The 22631-nt window shown below is 35.3% G+C and overlaps 1 protein-coding gene across 2 annotated transcripts in view; it reads right to left on the bottom strand.

The window, feature by feature from the left end:
- Positions 1–22631, bottom strand: part of ZC3HAV1 (zinc finger CCCH-type containing, antiviral 1) — a 95141-nt gene that overhangs the window by 59220 nt on the left and 13290 nt on the right. The window lies entirely within an intron of this gene.

Here is a 22631-nt window from a genome sequence, read left to right as displayed (position 1 = left end):
GTCTCCTTTGCATCATTCCAAGTCCCCACTATTAGAAATCTCCAAAGAGAAGATGGCTTAGTTAAGAGACTGAAAAGTCAGTCATAATCTCTCTGAAGGCCTCCATGTAAAATGAAGTTGGACCAGGAGCCTAGCAGCTCTAACTTGAGGGACTTTAGGCTTTTTAGCTACCCAAGTCTGAACTTGAGAGTCAGGAAGTTTTCACAGCTGCTTCTGGGTGCTTTTGCTGGGTGGAGCTGTGATCAACTAAAGAACAGGAAATGTGCTGATTAGCCCAAAATCATACAAGCTGCTCCAGACTACTCCCCACCACCCCCTATGTTATATGGGAACTAGATGATAGGTATAGTGCCAGAAATAGTTTTGGAAACACAGCAGATTTTTAAGAGACTCCACCCCTACCTCTCATCAAATGCAAACTAATTTGCTACTAAAATTTCTTTCAATTTTACTTTTTAAAATGAAGCTCCCTAAATCTAGTAACATCCAATTCTCTTCTTAGGAAAAAAAAAAAAAAACCTTCATGCACAGACATGATCCTTTTTAGTATTCTATATATCTTTGTTCCTTTTAATTTCTTAATCTAGATTAATATTTTCCAACATAATTTTTGCCATCTTCCTCTGTTATCAATCTGTAATTGATTATTTTTCCAATTGATTAGCTCTGCCACCTTTACTTTAAAGCAGAGGTTTATCCTATATGTGTGTGTACCATGTGCATGGGGGGCAGTCTGGTGAAATCTATGGAACCTTTCTCAGAATAATCTTTTCAAATGTACTGAGGGAAACGATTATCTCACTCTCTTGCATTTAATAACTAAGGTTTTTCCCCTTTCACACTCCCTCATCTAGAAATCAGAGCTCATTTTGAGAGAAAAAACTTGTGTCTGTTCAAAAAGTAAAACTAATGGTGTCATACTCAGGTCTGGGAAAATGTGAATTTTCCTTTTTATCAAATTACATAGATACATATGAATTTATGTCTAAAACTGAGTGATCAGTCATGTCCCTCAAGCCCTTATTAGAATAAGCCTACTTCTCATTACAATATTTATTCTAATTATTTGTTGACCAATTGGAGTCGATTTCCACTCTCAGATGTACCCCTTTCTCAAAGGCCTTTTGTTTCAAAAGATTAGGTCTTTTTGAGCATCAAGAGAACTGAGCCCTTTTTGTTAACCTATTTACTAGCAGTAGTTGATAAAAATTGATTGTAATTAATCCAAAAACCTTGTGTCTCTTGAAAATCTAGACAGTATAAAGTATAATAATATAAATATTACACATATTACATAATGCATGATATAATATAAAAAGAATAAAAATTTAAAAAAATAAGTTAAAAATAAAATAAAGAATTAAAAAAGTATAAAACACATTGGACTGCAAAGGAAATCAATTATATTGAAAGTAATAAAACTATTTTTAAAAGTTTTCTAAACTCCTGCTTTAAAGAAATCCCCAATAAACTGGGAGAGTTGAAGGGAACGAGGAAAGAATGATAGTTATATTTTTCTTTTTTTTTTACCAGAATTATTTCCTTTTTTTAAAATTTTTTTATTTTAATATCTTTTTATTGATAGAACGCATGCCAGAGTAATTTTTTACAGCATTATCCCTTGCATTCATTTCTGTTCCGATTTTTCCCCTCCCTCCCTCCACCCCTTCCCCCAGATGGCAAGCAGTCCTTTACATGTTGAATAGGTTACAGTATATCCTAGATACAATATATGTGTGCAGAACTGAACAGTTTTCTTGTTGCACAGGGAGAATTGAATTCAGAAGGTATAAATAACCCGGGAAGAAAAACAAAAATGCAAGCAGTTTATATTCATTTCCAGTGTTCTTTCTCTGGGTGTAGCTGCTTCTGTCCATCTTTGATCAATTAAGGCTCTCTTTATCGAAGAGATCCACTTCCATCAGAATACATCCTCAAACAGTATTGTTGTTGAGGTATATAATGATCTCCTGGTTCTGCCCATTTCACTTAGCATCAGTTCATGTAAGTCTCTCCAGTCCTCTCTGTATCCATCCTGCTGGTCATTCCTTACAGAACAATAATATTCCATAACATTCATATACCACAATTTACTCAACCATTCTCCAATTGATGGACATACTTTCATTTTCCAGTTTCTAGCCACTACAAACAGGGCTGCCACAAACATTTTGGCACATACAGGTCCCTTTCCCTTCTTTAGTATCTCTTTGGGGTATAAGCCCAGTAGAAACACTGCTGGATCAAAGGGTATGCACAGTTTGATAAGATAGTTATATTTTTCAAAACATTTTTTTTAAATTAAGAATTTAACAACAAATAAAATGAACATTTCCACATACACAGTAGAACAGGAAGTACAACTCTCTCTTATATACAGCTTATTTTTCCTTTGAACATGTGATTTTCAAAGCTGTCCTGCTCTTTCTGGCCTTCTTTCCACTGTCTTCTGAGTATTTAAAAAAATGCTTCCATGACTACTTTCTCCTTCTTTTCCTTCTTCTCCTCCTCCTTCTTCTTCTCTCTCTCTCTTTGAGGGGGGAAGAGAATAAGGGAAAACAACCCTAATTCTAGCTATTCTTACCCTTTCACCTCACTCCCTACCATGGGGCATGCTAGAGAACATGTTCCACTAGAACTGTACGGAGGTTCACATATTTCAGCTGTGTTTTTACCCATTTGAGACTAAGGACAAATACCTCCTAAATTCAGCTCCATAATTTGACTTCTGTTACATTAAGATATAGGCGTTTTCCAAAAGAAAATCAAAACCCTTGCAGTAAATAGGCATAATCAAGCAAAAGAAAACAAAAGCAGGATTCTATCAAAAAATATCTGATAGAATATTAAATGAAAAAAGGACCAAACTTGATATACTTGGTACCAGAAACCAGGAAAGAGTGGAAAATTTGCAACAACTTCCTAATAATTAAAGCTCTCCACAAGTGGAAGGGAATGCTTTCTGGAGGTACTGGGATTCTGCTCCAAGGAGACAGTTAAGCAAAAGTTGGCAATCTTGCTGAAAGTATAGTATGGGGAAATCTTTGTTTTCAGGTATTCATTTGTTCAACCAGAGCTATAAATAAATACATGATGTCATTTTACTCTCACTACAATCCTGGGAGCAGTTTTTATTACAATTCCCACTTTATTACTGAGTAATTAAGGCAACGTGACTTCTTCTAGGTAACAAAGCTAAAAAGTTTTAGGGTTTATATTTGGTTTTTCTTTTTTTTGGGGGGGGAGAAGGAATCTGTGTTCTCTTTTGCAACATGGTTAATATAGAAATGTTTTGCATGACTGCATATGTACAATTTATATTAGTGTCTGCCTTCTGAATTTGGAACTCAAAGTTTAAATAAAAAAGAAAAAATGTAAAAAAAAGAAAAGAAAAGAAAATGAAAAAAGGACAAAAAAAAAAGATTCTGGACTCTAAGAATACAAAGATAAACACTCAACATTCTCTGCCTTCAAGGAACTTAAGATTTAGTCAGTCAATAAATATTTATGAAATTTGGACTATATGTCAAGCATGGTATATATGCTATGATATTTAAGGTAAATAATAGTACACATATAATGTAAGGGAATGGGGGAGAGGGATACCAACTGGAGAAAATCAGGAAAGGCTTTATGGAAGAGATGGCTCCTGAAGAAATATTCTACAGAGTAGATTGGGAAGGATGTTAAATTCTACAAAAGCAAGTCTGTATTTGATCCTGGAGGCAATAAGGACCCTCTGGAGTTTACTGAGAGTGACCAGATTTTGGGACTATTGCTTTGGCAGCTATGCAGATACGGAGAGGAAAAACTAAAGGCAGAGGGACCAAGTGGGGTATGCCAGAGGTGACAAACTCAAATAGACACTGGAGCCATCCAGGGGTCCTCAAACTACGGCGGGCCAGATGCAGCAGCTGAGGACGATTATCCCCCTCACCCAGGGCTAGGAAGTTTCTTTATTTGAAGGCCCACAAAACAAAGTTTTTGTTTTTACTATAGTCCGGCCCTCCAACAGTCTGAGGGACAGTAAACTGGCCCCCTATTTAAAAAGTTTGAGGACCCCTGCACTAACCCATATATATAGAACCCTGCAGGCCACATCCTTACTCTACAACCTATATCACACTGCTTGCTGTCTTATGGAGGAAAGAGAAAGGAGAGAAAAAATTTGGAACTCAAAATCTTACAAAGAAGAATGCTAAAAAATTATCTTAAATGTAATTGGAAAAAATACTATTAAGTGAAAAAATGTTTCTATATTCTCTTTTTTCATTTGTTTATATTGCTAAACATTTCCTAATTGCATTTTAATGTAATTTTAGCTGCACTGGGTGGAGTTATATAATTATGGGCTTGTGTGTTTCACATCTCTAGCGTAACTGAGACAATGGAGCAAGCAAGAGTTAATGAGGGCCCCTAATTAGGGTAGTAGTCATATTAGCAGGGAGACAGAGAACAGGAGAGATATCGTAGGAGTAGAACTTAGCTTCTTTAAGGCTTCTCCCTTTAATTTCAGTGCCTTCTCTTTGTTCATTACTTCCTGTTTATCCTATATTTAGCTGGTTTTATGTATATTTATTTGCATGTTAGCTCCATTAATGAGGATAGGATCTCTTTCTTTCTTCCTTCCTTCCTTTCTTTTTTTTCTTTGTCTCTAATTGTATCTTTAGCACTTCGCAAAGAGCCTGGAACACAACAAGCACTTAATAAACATTTACCTTGCTTAAAAGACTTGGCAATTAGTTGGATATATGGGGAGGAGAAAGAAAGGAATCAAAAATGACCAACAAACAAAAGGTTTTCAAACGTAATGAAGAAGGTCAAAAGAGCTGTGATTTGTGAGTGAAAAGAACATAAATTGTCATAAACATATAAAACTCCATAGGTGCATGAGCGTGGAGCTCAATAAAGAATCTAATATTTTCTGTTACCTTATGAAGTTATCAATTTCTACTGAGGGGAATTATTTTTCTATTATATTAATAATCAGGAATTAAAAGCTTTTTCTTTTGATTTCCTTATGCAGGGACCAGCCCCTATAGGTTAATCAGCCAGTCTATGAAGAACAAGACTGAAAGATGAGATTGTCCAGATCCTGTAGGATCCCACACTCCTAGATCTTAGATATGACTGTTCTGTTTAGAATGTACAAAGAATCTAATCTAGGTGGATAAACCCAAAGCATCAAGTTTATGCCTTAGTATTTCCCTTGCCCCACTGGAATTTAGGGTGACGCTGATCATGAAGGAGAAATCTAACCCAAGTGGTTTGGGTGGAGATGGACCCTCTTTCCAAAATGGCTGGAGATGGCTGAGCCCCACAGGCAAGCCGTGTTCTCAATAGGAGCAGCTGAATTGTTAGCCCATCTCCTCATTAACTGCTCACCAACCAGGATTGATTTCTCCTGTGAGGGTCATTTCCTTTCAAAAAAACAAAAACAAAAAAAAAAAAAATTAAGACATTCATCGTCTCCTTTAGTTGTCTCTGGTTACCAAGAAAAACCAATGACCATGAATTTATTGCTTATCAAATGATCTAATTAACAGATTATTAAATGCCCTCAAACCCAGTCTCTCAGGCTTTTCATTCACAGTTTATTTATTTTTCCATCCATTCTGATTTTCAGGGACTCTGTAATTTGCATGATGATTACGATTTTCTCCTCTAAGATACTCTCCTAACTCTCCCCTCTGTGGCTTTTCTTTTCATTTTTTATTAAACTCTCTTGCTTCATTTCTTTTAAGGAAGCAGCTAGGTGGAACAGTGGGTAAAGTACTAGTCTTGGTATCAGGGAGATTAATCTTTATGCGTCCAAATGCAACCTCAGACATTTGCTAGCCATATGAACCTGAGCAAGTTACTCGTTAAGTACTAGTTAAGTAACTTAACCCTATTTGCCTCAATTTCCACATCTGTAAAATGAACTGAAGAACAAAATGGAAAACCAGTTATCTTTGACAAGAAAACTCCAAAAGAGGTCATGAAGAGCTGCAACACAACTAAAATTAATTAAACAATAACAAAAATGGAGAAATAAATAATGGAGAAAACAAACATAACCAATTAATTAATTAATCAAACTTTTAAAATAGGGGGCCAGTTCACTGTCCCTCAGACTGTGATCCTCATGCTATATGTCTGATGTGTCTGATGAAAAGAACACTTAGGAGGAAACTGGATGTCTTCAAAAATCTGAAAGGTGATCATCCACAAGACAGAATAGATTTGTTCTGGTTGGCTCCAGAGAACAGATCTAGAGGACAAGAGCTGGAAACTTCAAAACACAAGCAGAAATTTCCTAATAATGAGAACCATCCCAAAATGGAACAAGCTGCCTCAGAGTAGATAGAATAGGTTCTCATTTGTTAGAGGTCTTCCATAAGGACTGAATGACGACTTGCAGAAAATACTGGAGAAGGGGTTGGTAGTGAAGGAGAGAGGATATCCAAAGATGGGTTATGGACACAATGTCCTTCGTGTTCCCTTCCAACTCTGACATGCTGTGATGCTGAAAGTATCTACATGATTGCATCACAGTCCTATGTGGTAGGTAATGCAAATATTACTATGGTTAATAAACAACTCTTATTGGTTGAAAAGGGAATTGCAGCTCTGTAGCAAATAAATCATTTTCTGAAGGGAACAAAGATGTTCAGCAAATAACTCTCCAAAGATATGGCTGTCAGGTCATCAAAACCATTTGGTGCTGGCTAAGAAATATTAGTCGATCAGTGGAATAGATTGGATTCCTAAGATACAACAGTCAATGACTACAATAATCTAGTGTTTAATAAACCCAAAGACCCCAGCTTCTGGATTAGAACTCACTATTTGACAAAAATTGCTGGGAAAATTGAGAAATAGTATGGCAGAAACTAAGCACTGACTAATACCTAACACCCTATATCAATATACGGTTGAAATGGGTTCATGATTTAGATATAAAGAGTGATGCTATAAGCAGATTAGAAGAACAAAGGATAGTTTGTGGGTGCTCGCTCGCTCTCTAAATGAAGGAAGGAATTTATGACCAAAGAAGAACTAAGTACATTATAAAATGCAAAATGTAAAAATTTTTATTATATACAAACAAAATATCTAAGCACCTATTATTAGAAAAGAAGCAGAAAACTGGGAGAAAAAATTTTACATTCCAAGGGTTCTGATAAAGGTCTCATTTCTAAAATTTATAGAGAATTAACTCAAATTTATAAAAATAGAAGCCATTCTCCATTTGATAAATGATCAAAGGATATGAACAATTTTCAGATGAAGAAATTAAAACCATTTATAGTCATATGAAAAAATGCTCTAAATTACTATTGATCAGAGAAATGCAAATTAAAGCAACCCTGAAGTACCACTTCACAACTCTCAAATTAGGTTACATGACAGGAAAAGATAATAAAAAATGCTGGAAAGGATGTGAGAAAACTCTGATACATTGTTGGCGGAGTTGGGAACTGATCCAACCATTCTGAAGAGCAATTTGGAACTATGCCCAAAGGGCTATCAAACTGTACATACTCTTTGATGCTGTAATGTCTCTACTGGGTCTGTATCCCAAAAGGGTCATAAAAAAAGGGAAAAGGATCTATGTGTGCAAAAATATTTGTGGCAGCCCTTCTTGCAGTGGCAAGAAACCGGAAAATGAGAGGGTGCCCATCAAAAAGGAGAATGGTTAAATAAATTATGGTATATTAATGTTATGGAATAGTATATATATATAAAACTATATTATATGATGATAAACTCTGATGGACGTGGCTCTTTCCAGCAATGAAGTGATTCAAGCCAATTCCAGGAAATTTGTGATGGAGAGAGCCATCTGTGCCCAGAGAAGGGACTGTGGGAACTTAGTGTGGATCAAAACATAGTATTTTCACCTCTTTTGTTGTTGTTAACTTGCATTTTGTTTTCTTTCTCATTTTTTCCTTTTTGGTCTGATTTTTCTTGTGCAGCATGATAAATGTGGAAATATGGATAGAAGAATTGCACATGTTTAATATATTGGATTACCTGTTGTCTAAGGAAGGGGTGGGGGAAAGGGAAGGAGAAAAATTCGGAACAAGGTTTTATAAAAGAGTTAAAAACTATCTTTGTATGTTTTTTGAAAATAAAAAACTATTATAAAAAAAATAAAAGATATGGCTGTCACCTAACAGTATAACCTCAACACAGAAGGGCTCTAGCATATAACATATGAAGTACCATATGGAAATCACCACAGAATTTGAACAGCCAAGCTGGTCTCACCTCTTGAGGTCCTCTCCCTCAGCCCCTATCCACTTCCACTGCACTCTCTTCCTAAAAGATTTCCTGCCTCCCTTAATGTTTTTAATGAAGCTCACTTTCAGGGAGCTCACTGAAGCTGATTATCAGGGTCTACTCACAGAAGTGAACAATATAGGCCTCTATTCTAATACCAAAGACCAACCACATTTACAAAGGGGTCAATCAAGGTTTTGCACTTCCACTCTGAACAATCTCCTCTCTTCTTAAGGCCTCATGCCATGAGGGGATTTAAAACAGGGATTATAAAGTTCACCTGACAAGAAACAAGGAACATGAGGTCTAGAATGATAAAGTAGTTTGTCTAATGTTCCAGAGGAGAATAGAGGCAAAATTCAAATTTAGCTGTTCTGATTCTAAAATCACCAAATATATATATATATATATATATACACACACACACATATATATATGCAACATATAATTATTTTATGTATTTATATTTCAATTTTAATTTATTTAAAATAATATACTTAACTATATTTATATTTTAGTCACATTTAATTATTTATATATTTAGAATATTTTCATACGGCTTTAATATATTCATTAGTAAATTTTTAAATGTCTAAAAGCACTATGAGCATCAAAAGTACCCTAAATGACAGCAGAAAAGGAGGATCACTTCTAGAACTGAGGTTCTTAAAATGTGGTCAGGGATCCCTAGAGGAACCCAAGCTAAGGTCAAATCTCTTTTCCCCCCGAATATGAAAAACATTTTAAGTCTGAATGCAGCAAATAACAATAGATGAACAATGACCTGTTTTAGCTGCTTGCCAGAAATTCTTTTACAAGCTAAAGTTTTGCTTTAACCTCGGCAGAGGACGTAATGTTTTCTCCCTCCCACTCTGCGGTCCAAGAGTTAAGGAAGGCCAAAGCTAATTCCTCTCCTCTGGCTCAGGCAATAAGAGAACATTCAAGTTCTTTTTGCATTCTTCCTTCTCTTGTTATGGAAAAAGAGAAGATTCCTGTGTAAAGTTCACCAATGATATCTATTGGGAACAAAGTGAAGTCTAAAACTTGGGATGGATTGAGCAAAGTGCTTGAGGGTAGAAAAGAAAAAAATCAATATTTGTTTTGAATGTTTACAGAGAACTTAACTTTGCCCTTCTCTGTAGTCTGATGTGAAGATTAGAAAATGTATTAAGATAATGATAAAGGTAAATTTCACTTATAATCCCTGGATACATTTTCCTTGCTTTCTGAAAGCAACAAATAAAGGCAGTGTAAATGTACACATATATAAATATACAAAAAATACAAAATATATGTTAAAATATATGTTAATATATTGAAATTAGATAATTGTGTTTCTAAAATGTATTTCTTTTAATGTTTATTTATACAAAGAGAGAGAAACAGAGACACAGAGAGAGAGAAACAGAAAGAGACAGAGAAAAAGAGGAAGAAAATATATCTAACTTCCTGATGAGGTTCAGGAGAGTAACTATTGATTAGAAAAGCTAGATTCAAACATCAGGTTCTCCCTGCCAAAAGATATCTTTTTTTCTAAGAAAAGATCATGGACAAAATCCAAAAGTGATTTTAAAAGTGATGTGGTTTAGAAAGGGGTGATTTTTATAAACAGAAGGAAGGGGGAAGAAACCTAGAAAGAATTGAGGAAATGATTGAGGGACAGAATCAGGGAGAAGTTGAAGAGATAGTCTTAGACTGGATGATCTGATTAAGGATTTTATCAAAGAAGAGAACATGCCTACTGGGCGGTTTTTTAAATTCTATTTCTATAGAATGAAAAAGAAGTGTGCTTCAGAAACAGAAAATCAGTCACTTAATTTCAGTTCAACAAACATTTCTTGAGCCTAGTCAGTACAAAACACTGTATCAGGGGCTCAATATACCACCACTCCAGGTCCCATTCACAAGTCCTGACTGAAATGCAATCCCGAAACAAAAGGAAAAATAAGACAAATACCAAAGCAAGTTCAAATGAAGGCAGGTGTTTTAAAAGTGAAAATAAATCCCTCAAAACTCTCCAAAAAACATTCTAAATTGATAATACTGAACAGAACCAATGCAGCAGAATATAGCTGCTGTTCAGTCTTTTTTTCAGTCTTCTTTGACTCTTCTTGACCCTTTTGAGGTTTTCCTGGCAAAAATACTGGAAGAGTTTGCCATTTCCTTTTCCAGCTCACTGAGGCAGACAGGGTTAGGTGACTTGCCCAAGGTCACACAGCCAGTAAGTGTCTGAGGCTGGATTTGAATTCATGAATATGAGTCTTCCAGAACCAAGCCCAGTGCTCTGTCCACTGTTGCCACCCAGCTACCTCCTAGGAGAAACAAGAGTGATCCCATTTGAGGTTTTCTCGATACATTTCAGATGCCCAAGGACCATCCCTCAGCTAGTCAATCCATCAGGTATTTAGCATCTACGATGCACCAACAGCTGGCATATATAGACTGCAATGTTCAACAGGCAATTCAAACACGAAAATTCACTTTATTTGTGGACTCCACCTCAATTTTCCTTCTGCTTTGATACCTCTCTTTGCAGATCAAACCTCTTTCTCTTTTTTCCATCATTTCTCAGTTTTCTCTTGCCTATAATCATCACCTGTTTCTGTAATTTCCAACTATTGTGGAGACTTTGTTCTGGCGAAGGACAACTGGGCCTGGAGTCAGGAAATAAAAACCTTCTTTGTGAGCCCAAATCCAGCCTCCCCATCCTTAGCAGAATTTATGTTACACAATAAGGGTTTTAACAGCGATTACCAAAACCATTTGGTATTGACTAAGAAATAGACTAGTTGACCAGTGGAATAGATTAGATTCAAAGAACAAAATAGTCAATAACTTTAATAATCTAGTGTTTGACAAACCCAAAGACCCCACTTTGGGGATAAGAACTCACTGTTTAACAAAAATTGCTGGGAAAATTGGAAATTAGTATGTCAGAAACTTGGCATTGACCCACATTTAACACCATACACCAAGATAAGGTCAAAATGGGTTTATGACCTAGCAGAGAGAATGAGATTATAAATAAATTAGAAGAACATAGGATAGTTTAACTCTCAGACCTGTGGAAGAAGGAATTTAGGACCAAAGAAGAACTAGAGATCATTATTGATCAAAAATTTTTCTATTTTTTATATCAAATATCAAATTGAATTATATCAAATTGATAAGTTATATCAATTGATTATAATAAATTGAAAAGTTTTTTTTGTACAAACAAAACTAATGCAGACAAGATTAGAAGGGAAGCAATAAACTGGGAAAACATTTTTACAGTCAAGGGTTCTGATAAAGGCCTCATTTCCAAAACATATAGAGAATTGACTCTGATTTATAAGAAATCAAGCCATTCTCCAATTGATAAATGGTCAAAGGATATGAACAGACAATTTTCAGAAGAAGAAATTAAAATCATTTCTATTTTTTTAAAATAACTTTTTATTGATAGAACCCATGCCAGGGTAATTTTTTACAGCATTATCTCTTGCTTTCACTTCTGTTCCGATTTTTCCCCTCCCTCCCTCCACCCCCTCCCCCAGATGGCAAGCAGTCCTTTACATGTTGAATAGGTTACATACAGTATATCCTAGATACAATATATGTGTGCAGAACCAAACTGTTTTCTTGTTGCACAGGGAGAATTGGATTCAGAAGGTATAAATAACACGGGAAGAAAAACAAAAATGCAAGCAGTTTATATTCATTTCCCAGTGTTCTTTCTTTGGGTGTAGCTGCTTCTGTCCATCTTTGATCAATTAAATCTCTCTTTATCGAAGAGATCTACTCCCATCAGAATACATCCTCAAACAGTATCGTTGTTGAAGTATATAATGATCTCCTGGTTCTGCTCATTTCACTTAGCATCAGTTCATGTAAGTCTCGCCAGTCCTCTCTGAAATCATCCTGCTGGTCATTCCTTACAGAACAATTATATTCCATCACATTCATATACCACAATTTACCCAGCCATTCTCCAATTGATGGGCATCCTTTCATTTTCCAGTTTCTACCCACTACAAACAGGGCTGCCACAAACATTTTGGCACATACAGGTCCCTTTCCCTTCTTTAGTATCTCTTTGGGGTATAAGCCCAGTAGAAACACTGCTGGATCAAAGGGTATGCACAGTTTGATAACTTTTTGAGCATAGTTCCAAATTGTTCTCCAGAATGGCTGGATGTGTTCACAATTCCACCAACAATGTATCAGTGTCCCTGTTTTCCCACATCCCCTCCAATATTCCGCATTATCTTTCCTTGTCATTCTAGCCAATCTGACAGGTGTGTAGTGGTATCTCAGAGTTGTCTTAATTTGCATTTCTCTGATTAATAATGACTTGGAGCATCTTTTCATATGGCTAGAAATGATTTTATCAAACCATTCTCCAATTGATAAATGGTCAAAGGATATGAACAAACAATTCTCAGAAGAAGAAATTGAAACTATTTATAGACATATGAAAATATGCTTCAAATCATTATTAATCAGAGAAATGCAAATTAAGACAACTCTGAGATACCACTACACACCTGTCAGATTGGCTAGAATGACAAGGAAAGATAATGCGGAATATTGGAGGGGATGTGGGAAAACAGGGACACTGATACATTGTTGGTGGAGTTGTGAACACATCCAGCCATTCTGAAGAGCAATTTGGAACTATGCTCAAAAAGTTATCAAACTGCGCATACCCTTTGACTCATCAGCGTTACTAATGGGCTTATATTAAGAGATATTAAAGAAGGGAAAGGGACCCACATGTGCAAAAATGTTTGTTGCAGCCCTGTTTGTAGTGGCTAGAAACTGGAAATTGAATGGATGCCCATCAATTGGAGAATGACTGGGTAAATTGTGGTATATGAATGTTATGGAATATTATTGGTCTGTAAGAAATGACCAGCAGGATGATTTCAGAAAAGCCTGGAGAGACTTACATGAACTGATGCTGAGTGAAATGAGCAGGACCAGGAGGTCATTATATACTTCAACAACAATACTATATGATGATCAATTCTGATGGACATGGCCATCTTCAACAATGTGATGAACCAAATCAGTTCCAATAGAGCAATAATGAACTGAACCAGCTACACCCAGCGAAAGAACTTTGGGAAATGAGTATGAACCACTACATAGAATTCCCAATCCCTCTATTTTTGTCCACCTGCATTTTTTATTTCCTTCACAGGTTAATTGTACACTATTTCAAAGTCCGATTTTTTTAGTACAGCAAAATAACTATATGGACACGTATACATATATTTTATTTAACATATACTTTAACATATTTAACATGTATTGGTCAACCTACCATCTGGGGGTGGGGGGAAGGAGGGAAAAAATTGGAACAAAAGGTTTTGAAATTGTCAATGCTAAAAAATTACCCATGCATATATCTTGTAAATAAAAAGCTATAATAATATAAAAGGAAATAAAAGATACTAAGGGCTTTAAAAAATGTTTCTTGATTGACTGATTCTACAATACAGTCAATTTGGCCTTTGGACTATTTTTCATATACCTTTAGAAGCTTTCTTTAAGACTCAATTCAGTCCTCTCCCCCACCCCATTCTATATGAAATCCTTTTCTAATTTTCTCCAACTACTAATATTCTCCACCCCAAATCAGCTTATTTCAGTTTTCTATGTATTTTGTATACACTGCTATGTGTATATAATATCTCCCTCAATCTAATTCAAGATTCTTGGGGCAGCACATCTTCACTTCTGGGTTTTTATCTCCAGTGCTCACCTGCAGAGCAGGCACTTAATAAATGCCTGTTGCTAAATGGATTGATTTTTTTTCAGAGACATCAAAGTGTAAATAGTTCATCCAATTCAACATGGCATATATTTATTAAATACCTAATACATGCTAGTGATGGAAGAAGAGAGGGGGGAAGAAAAGGAAAAGGGAGAGGAGAGCTAATTTCCTACCAGAAAGGAATATTACAAACATTCTCACAAATTAGGAAGTACGATGTGTATACAGACAAAATAATACAAAATTATTTTAAGAGGGAAAGAATGCTAATAACTAGGGGAATCAAGAAAAATCCACATAATTTGGCACCTGAGATATAATTCAAAAGAAACTAAGAATTTTTTAAGGTGGAACTGAAGAGGGAGATAATTTTGGATGACAAGGGGACCGTCCAATAAGAGAAGAAAAAGAGATTAAAGGAATTGGAGTAGGTAATGAGGAAACCAAATTATCCCACTTTGCAAATGATATGATGGTATACTAGAGAACCCTAGAGAATCAACTAAAAAACAACTAGAAATAACTTTAGCAAAGTTGCAGGATACAAAGTAAATTCACAGAAATCATCAGTATTTTTATATATTATCAACAAAGTCCAAGCAGCAGAGATACAAAGAGAAATCCCATTTAAAATAACTATCAATAGTATAAAATATTTGGGAATCAATCTGCCAAGGCAAAGTCAGGAACTATATGAACACAAGTTCCACACAAATAAAGTCAGATCTAATCAGTTGGAAAAATATTAAGTGCTCATGAGTAGGCCAAGAGAATATAATAAAAATGACAATATTACCTAAATTAATCTACTATTTCATGCCACACCAAACTCCCAAGAAACTATTTTTCTGACCTAGAAAAAATAATAACAAAGTTCATCTAGAAGTACAAAAGGTCAAGAATTTCAAGGGAATTAATGAAAAAAAAAAACATAAATGAAGGTGGCCTAACTGTACCAGACCAAAAACTATATTATAAAGCAGCAGTGGTCATCAAAACCATTTGGAACTGGCTAAGAAATAGAGTAGTCAATCAGTGGAATAAATTAGGTGCACAGGACAAAATAGTCAATGACAATAGCAATCTAATATTTGACAAACCCAAAGGCTCCAGCTTTTGGGATAAGAATTCACTTTATGACAAAAATTGCTGGAAAAATTGGAAACTAATATGGCGGAAAGTAGGCATTGACTCACACATTACACTATATCAAGATAAGGTTGAAATGAGTTCATGTTTATAATAAATTATAATTTATTATATAAACTATTAACAAATTAGAAGAACATAGGATAAGTGACCAAAGAAGAACTAGAGATCATTACTGAACACATATCAGATAATTTTTAGTATATTAAGTTAAAAAATGCAGACAAGATTAGAAGGGAAGCAATAAACTGGGAAAACATTTTTACATTCAAGGGTTCTGATAAAGACCTCATCTCTAAAATATATAGAGAATTGACTAAAATTTACAAGGATCCAAGTCATTCTCCAGTTGATAAATGGTCAAACGATATGAGTAGTCACACTGTGGTCAAGTCCCCAATCCGGCTTTCCTCAGTTTACTCGTCTGTAAAAAGAACTGGTGAAGGAAATGGCAAAACCTTTCCAATATCTGTGCCACAAAAATTCCAGAGGGGATCACACAGAAGTAGACATGACTGAAATGAAATCACAGTTCGAAAACTGAAAGGGAACTCACATTATAATTAAGGAAACTTATTCATTATAGATAAGGAAACTGAGCCCTAGTGATTTGGCTAGGAGGACACAGATGATACATAGGCCCTCTCCTTTATTAGAATGTAAACTTCTTGAGGGCAGGGCCTTCTGTTTTGTTGTTTTTGTTTTTTTGTATCACCACTGCTTAGCACAATGCTTGCCAGGTTAGTGAGACCTGATTCTAGGTCCAATACTCTATCCATTTCATTGCCAGGATGCTTCCTAGCTCTAGGATTCTATGATCCTATAGTAGCTCCACACCTGAATTTCATCATCCATAAAATGAGAAGAGAGAATGATAGCCTCCTTTCTAGCTCTGAACCTATCAGCCAATGCAAGCTGGCAGCTGCTCCACAGTTTGGGTCTTAGTTATCGAGGGTATTGAGTAGCTAAGTGACGTTCTATAATCAGAGCTAATTGTGCACAGAAGCAAAACTCGAACCCAGTTCTTCCTGCTCCAAAACCATTCTCTACCCAACTGCCATGCTGCCTCTTGGTTCTTTGGGACCACTGACAACATGGAAAAACAATTAAACCAATCTTGAGAAGTAGGAGAAAACATACAAATTAACAAAGTAAGGAATGGAAATGGAGGCTATTCAACTAATTCACTCCTTCAATAAGTCAGGAATCCACAATTTCATAGTACCAAGGAAAACCACAACCTTTTCCAGACTTTAGGATCCTCAACAAAATTACGCAATCAGTGATCAACCCTCTGGCAATAATTCTCTCTAAACTTGTCCTTCAACAATGGCCAGGGTGCATGCTGATCTCTCTTGGAAGTGTTTCTAAGTCTTTAGGATTCAGAGTTTGGCTATGGCCCCCAGAAGAGAACAAAGATTTTAAAAACTCAGCTACATAATAAGAACTATGGTAACTAAGTGGAGATGAAACCCAAACTTAAACTGAGGCACGAAGACATAAAACACACGCCTCTAATAAGAAACAGGAAAAGTTAATAACAAATTACTGTCACTCATTTCCAAGCACTTTATCCTGGAGAATTTTTCTAAATTTAAAAAAAAAATAGAAAAAAGATTTTCATTTTACATAAAATTACATGAAATAACATTTCCCAACTTAGTTTAGAAGACAATTATTGTTCTAATACACATACACACACACACACACACAAATTCTACTAATATCTCACTTCTTTTTAACAAACAGAATAAAACACAGAATTATCTGTTTTGACCAACTGGAGTCAGTACCTCAGAATGGAAGACTGATGAAATACAAGAAAACTACCAACAAAATTTATCATATTAAAAGGAAAAACAGTAAGAATAATATGATTATCTCCAAAGAAGATTTCTCAGAAGGCATTCAATGAAATTTAGTAACCATGTTATCAAAATGATATGAAAATTTATTTTAATAAATTTAATTATTATAATTATTTTATATTTTATTTTATTTTAATACATATTTTAATTTTATTTTAATTTTATTTTTTATTTTAATACATAAATTGGTTTTCAGGGGGACCCAAGAAAGTTACACAAGGCTGAAAAGACATGGAGGAAATGTCTGCACTGATAAGGTGCATAGTAGTATTGGCTAATAATAAACCATTTAAGGGGCACTTAACAGGCCTGCAAGGTGCTTTACAGAAGAGTGTTTGGGGCACTTCGAGTCCCAGCTAAGATCCCATAAGAAGCTTCTGGGAGTTCCTCATAATGGCCAGCCTTTGCCCAGTTCATCCAAGGGCAGAAACAACAACCTCCAGTCTATCACACATTATCTCTTATTTACTGTATCACACATTATCTCTTATTTACTGGACACAGCTGTTTACAGACCATCTAGGCCCTTCAGTCCCAGCCTCAGCAGGACAGGAGAGCAGACCTACAGCTGGGAGTGTCTCTGGTTATGATTTCATGCTGGAGATAAGGAGTTTCAGTAAATTTGCTATAGGTCAAACACCAAGGCAGCCCCAGAATATGGGCTCTCTGAGTTCCTGGCACTTTTCATACTGTCCTACCTACCTGCTGCCTCTCGTTACCAACTGCGTGGACCTGGACAAGTGACAATCTCTTGAGCCTTAGTTAATCAAATGAAGAGAATTTTACCTGCTTTATTTCTCTTCCCAAGGCACCTCTCAGATTTAATGAGAAGTCAAGCGCAAATCAGTTAAATTCTTTTTAGCTTCAGCTGTAAAAGGAGGATAATAATATCAATGTAACCTAGGGCAGTGGATCAGAGTGCCAGGCCTGGAGTCACACCACAAATCACACACACACACTAGTAGTGTCTTCCTGAATGGTCACTTCCCTTTGTCTCCCTCAGTTTTCTCATCTGTAAAGTGAGCTGAAGAAAGAAATGGCAAACCCCAATATTTTTACCAAGAAAACCCCAAATGGGCTAACAAAGAATCAGACTCTCCAGAAACAATAACAAAAATTATTTTTTCTCAAATTACATAAAATATATTAAATATTCTGCCAACCTTGAAGCAATTATTTATGTTTTTTATTTATTAATTTATTTTTTAAAATTAAATTACTAATTTATTAAGTAGCTGCGATGTGCCTTATGAGGTACTAAGCACTAGAGATACAAAGACAAAGACAGTCCCCTTGGGGAGCTCATAGTGTAACAAGGGAGACAACAGGTAAACCATTATATACAAGGAAGATATATTGACACATATATGCGTATCATATATATGTTTAATACATTATCACAAACATGCATTATAAGTATACAAATATATAATTACATACAACCTATATTAATATACAATATTACTGTATACTATATTTTACATATAATATATAATATTCATCTTTTGGAATTACTCTTAGAGCCCATAGCTCATGATTTTGATTACTTACTTCCTCCAATTTATCTTGTATGGAAATAACTCAGGAGATGTTACAACGATGCTACTAACATTTTCCAATTCAATTCTCCTTTGGTATATTTTTATATGTGTGTGTGTGTCCAGTTTTAAATTTATGTTCTCATGATTATATTTATATATGTACATATACATATACCTGTATGTAGCCCTCTCTTTTCAGGAAACATAAATGAGGCTTCCTCAGCACTGGGCCATATAGTATTCTTTTTCACTTTTTGGGAGGAAGGAAACTGGGTCTGTGTAACTTGCCCAGGCTGCAAGAACAGGAGCTACTCACAGGCCCAGCCCTGTTACTGATTGATCAGTGTGGGAGCTGTAACCCCCTCTATTTCTGATCTGGGCTGGTTGTCCCTAGCTCCCTGCTCCTAGAAGCTCACCAGACTGGTATTTAAGACTTGGTGCACTCATCCAGGTGGCTTGATCCTGTTTCATCTCAGAACTCCCAAGCTCAAGACATGGACCAGCCTCAGTTTTCCTGCTAGCTGAGATTACAGATGGGTACCACCATATGGCCACATGGCAAATCTAAAGGCACAGCAGGTCGATGAGTCCATCTGATTCTGTGTTTTACAAACATAACCCCTCCCTCCCTATGCAGTGACACACACACAAATATCCATAGTGTCCACAAAGGAATGAGATGTGTATCTATAGCCAAGAAATTGGTCCTAAAAAACTTTCTAATATTTGATTTTTATAACATTGTTTAACTCCAATACTTTATATTCATCAAGAACTGGCTTTTTAAATTGTTTTGCAGTTTGGTAGGGAAAATCAACATTTTTGTTAATATTATTTTAAAAACTACTCTTTTATAATCTTGCCTATTCTTCCAAATGAATTTCAATATCAGTTTGTCATGTTCTATAAACCAAAGCTGCTTAAACTGTCAATAAGTGAATGTGGGAGTTGTGAAAATTATGATTTATTTATCAGTAAAATGTTTGATTTGTATAACTATTTTAAATACCTATGTACCCTGCCATAAACTATTCTGAGAATTTTATTTATTATTAAACATATATTAATTTAGCAAGTATTGTCATCTTTACTTTAGTAATATCATCTTTTACTTTATCTGCATGTTTTTCTGTTTAATCTCTTTTTTTAGGAGTATATGTGTGTGTATATATCCACATACACACATATACATGTACGTGTACATATCCACATACGGCACTTTAAAATCTTTCAAAATTGTATTTTCTCGTTATATAACTAATAGAACTTGAGTTATATTGGTTACTATGGTTATAAAACTCTCTCACTAATAATTTTATATATTTATACTTTTACTTATTTATTTACATTTGTATGTTTATTATGTTATTTATTTATACATTATCTAAACACTTTGTATTTTATTATTTATTTATTATTTTATATATTATTATTTAGTATGTCTACTCAATTGCCAAAGGAATCACCCTAAATAAAGCAAAGGTCAGGCCATGTCAGCACCATACTAAAAAAACTCCTGTGGTTCCCTATCACCTTCACAATCAAATACGAAATCCCCTAGCCCTTCCCCACAACTTTTCCAAGTATTTTTATATATTTCAAGTGCTAACTAAAATCCTACTTTCTGCAAGATGCCTCTCCTGATGGCCCTTCATGCTAAGTAAGGCCTGACTGATTACCTCCACAAACCCAGTGCTGAGGTAGCTTCATTTGTCTCTCCTGAAAGAGGTCTGCATGTCCGTATGTATGTATATATAGCATGCTAATATTGCATTATAAATTAGTATGTGGCGTGTATAATTAGACATGTATAAGTATAATATACACATTATATATTATATATAATGCCCTAATATATGTATATTATGTATAATATGCATATTATGTGCATATTAAATTATATGCATATAATTATTATGTTATCATGTGCATATTATATATAATGCCCTATAAAAATAAATTTCCTATACTCTGAGATAGGACCCATTTTACTAGTAAAAGAAGTGGAATCTCTGCCCAAGGCAAATCCTGAAAACTATAAATATTGACCTAACTCAGAAAGGAGCTTTCCACATATTGGCCCCCAACTGATTTGGGTGCATGATAACAAACAATAACACAAAACTGCTCATGAGTCGTCTTTCTAGTTTCTCTCACAAGAGAATGAGCTTTGGACCTGGGAAGCCAGCGTCATGGAGGAGGCTGACTGAACCCAGTGGGTTGGGCTAGCTCAGGCCAATCCCTGCTAGGTGAGATAATGGAACACAATGAGACATCTCCCTGTCAGTGGTGGAGGACTCAGTAGAAGGAAGCTCCTAGCCTGAGCTGCTCATCCTTAACACTGGAAGGCACATTGTGGTTGCTTTGTAAGTTATGAGACAACCTTTAGTCCTCCCAGCCAATCAAATCCTGAGGATGCTTTCAACAACTTTTGAGAAAAAAAATCAACCAAATTTGCATAGAGGGTGGGAGTTAGGATATTGTTTTCATTCATCAAGATAAATAAGGAAAAAAAGAAAGAAAAAACAAACATTCAGTGGCTCTAGACAAGTTCAGATCCCCTCTGATGAACTATGTCCGCAGGTACTGAAAGAATTGGCAAATACCACTAGCTAGCAGTGATCTTTTTTTTTTTTTTTTAAATAATAGAAGTGTTCTTCTGGTTTTCAAAACAGAGAAGACAGAGCCAGCAAACTGAAAGCCAATGTATTTGACTTTGACTTCTGGTAAAATTCCAGAATATATTATTAAATAAATGGTTAGTGAATATGTAGAAAAGGAAGCTGTGATCACCAAGCACCTGCACAGCTTCATCACTGATGATACTCTAATAATAAGAGACTAAAAAATTTTAAGTGTAAACATCAACAAAGTGGAGACAAAACTATCCCTGTTTACAGACGACGGGGCTCTGCAAAGAAAATTAAGAGAGTAGCTTCAGGGAGATATCTAGAAGGGCAAAATAATAAGGAACTTCTACCCCAAATAACTAAAATGTACAAAATACCTGGGAGTTAACCTATTTATGACATATAAAAATGTTCATCTGTATAAGAGTAGCACACTTTTTTCCAAAAGTATTTTATTTTCCAAATACAAATTTTCAACATTCATTTCTGTAAGATGGTGTCCGAGATTTTTCTCCTTCCCTCCCTGACCACTTCTCTCCCTAACACAGCAAGCAATCTGACATAGGTTAAATATGTACAATTCTTTTAAACATATTTTCATATCTGTCATGTTGTGCAAAAATCAGACCAAAAGGGGAAAAAAAAAAACACGAGAAAGAAAACAAACCAAAAAAGGTGAAAATAGTATGCTTCAAGCCAGATTCAGTCTCCAAAATTCTCTCTTTGGATGCTGACATTTTACTTCCCAAGTCTACTGAAAATACCTTGAATCACCTTATTGTTGAAAACAGCGAGTCCATCAGAGTTGATCATCACATAATCTTGTTGTTGTTGTGTACAATGTTCTCTTGGTTCTGCCCACTTCACTTAGCATCAGTTCATGTAAGTCTACATGATCTCTCTGAAATCATCCTGTTAGTCATTTCTTACTGAACAATAATATTCCAAAACTTTCATATACCATAACTTATTCAGCCATTCTCCGACTGCTGGATATCCACTCAATTTCCAGTTCTCTGTCACTACAAACAGAGCTGCCACAAACATTTTTGTACATGTGGATCCTTTTCCCTCCTTTATGATCTCTTTGGGATATAAGCCCAGTAGTGAGACTGCTAGATCAAAGGGTATCCAAAATCTTACAACCCTTTGGGCATAGTTCCAAATTATATAGCCCATTTTTCAAAGAAATATTTGATCAGAAATTCATGGAGTTTCTTATGCCATGCCAATATAACAATCAAATTATTGTTTTATTTTCCAAATACATGGGGATATTTTGTGGAACTGGAAAAATAACACAAATTATCTAAAATCTTAAGGGAAAAAAATGGGAAAAAGGTAAGAATTAGAAACATATCAATACCAGACCTCAAACTACTTTACAAAACAATAATCATCAAATGTTACT

The sequence above is a fragment of the Antechinus flavipes genome, chromosome 5, assembly GCF_016432865.1.
Source record: "Antechinus flavipes isolate AdamAnt ecotype Samford, QLD, Australia chromosome 5, AdamAnt_v2, whole genome shotgun sequence".
Lineage (NCBI taxonomy): Eukaryota > Metazoa > Chordata > Mammalia > Dasyuromorphia > Dasyuridae > Antechinus > Antechinus flavipes.
Note: the sequence above shows the minus strand (reverse complement) of the source record. Positions and strands in the feature narration are given on the sequence as shown.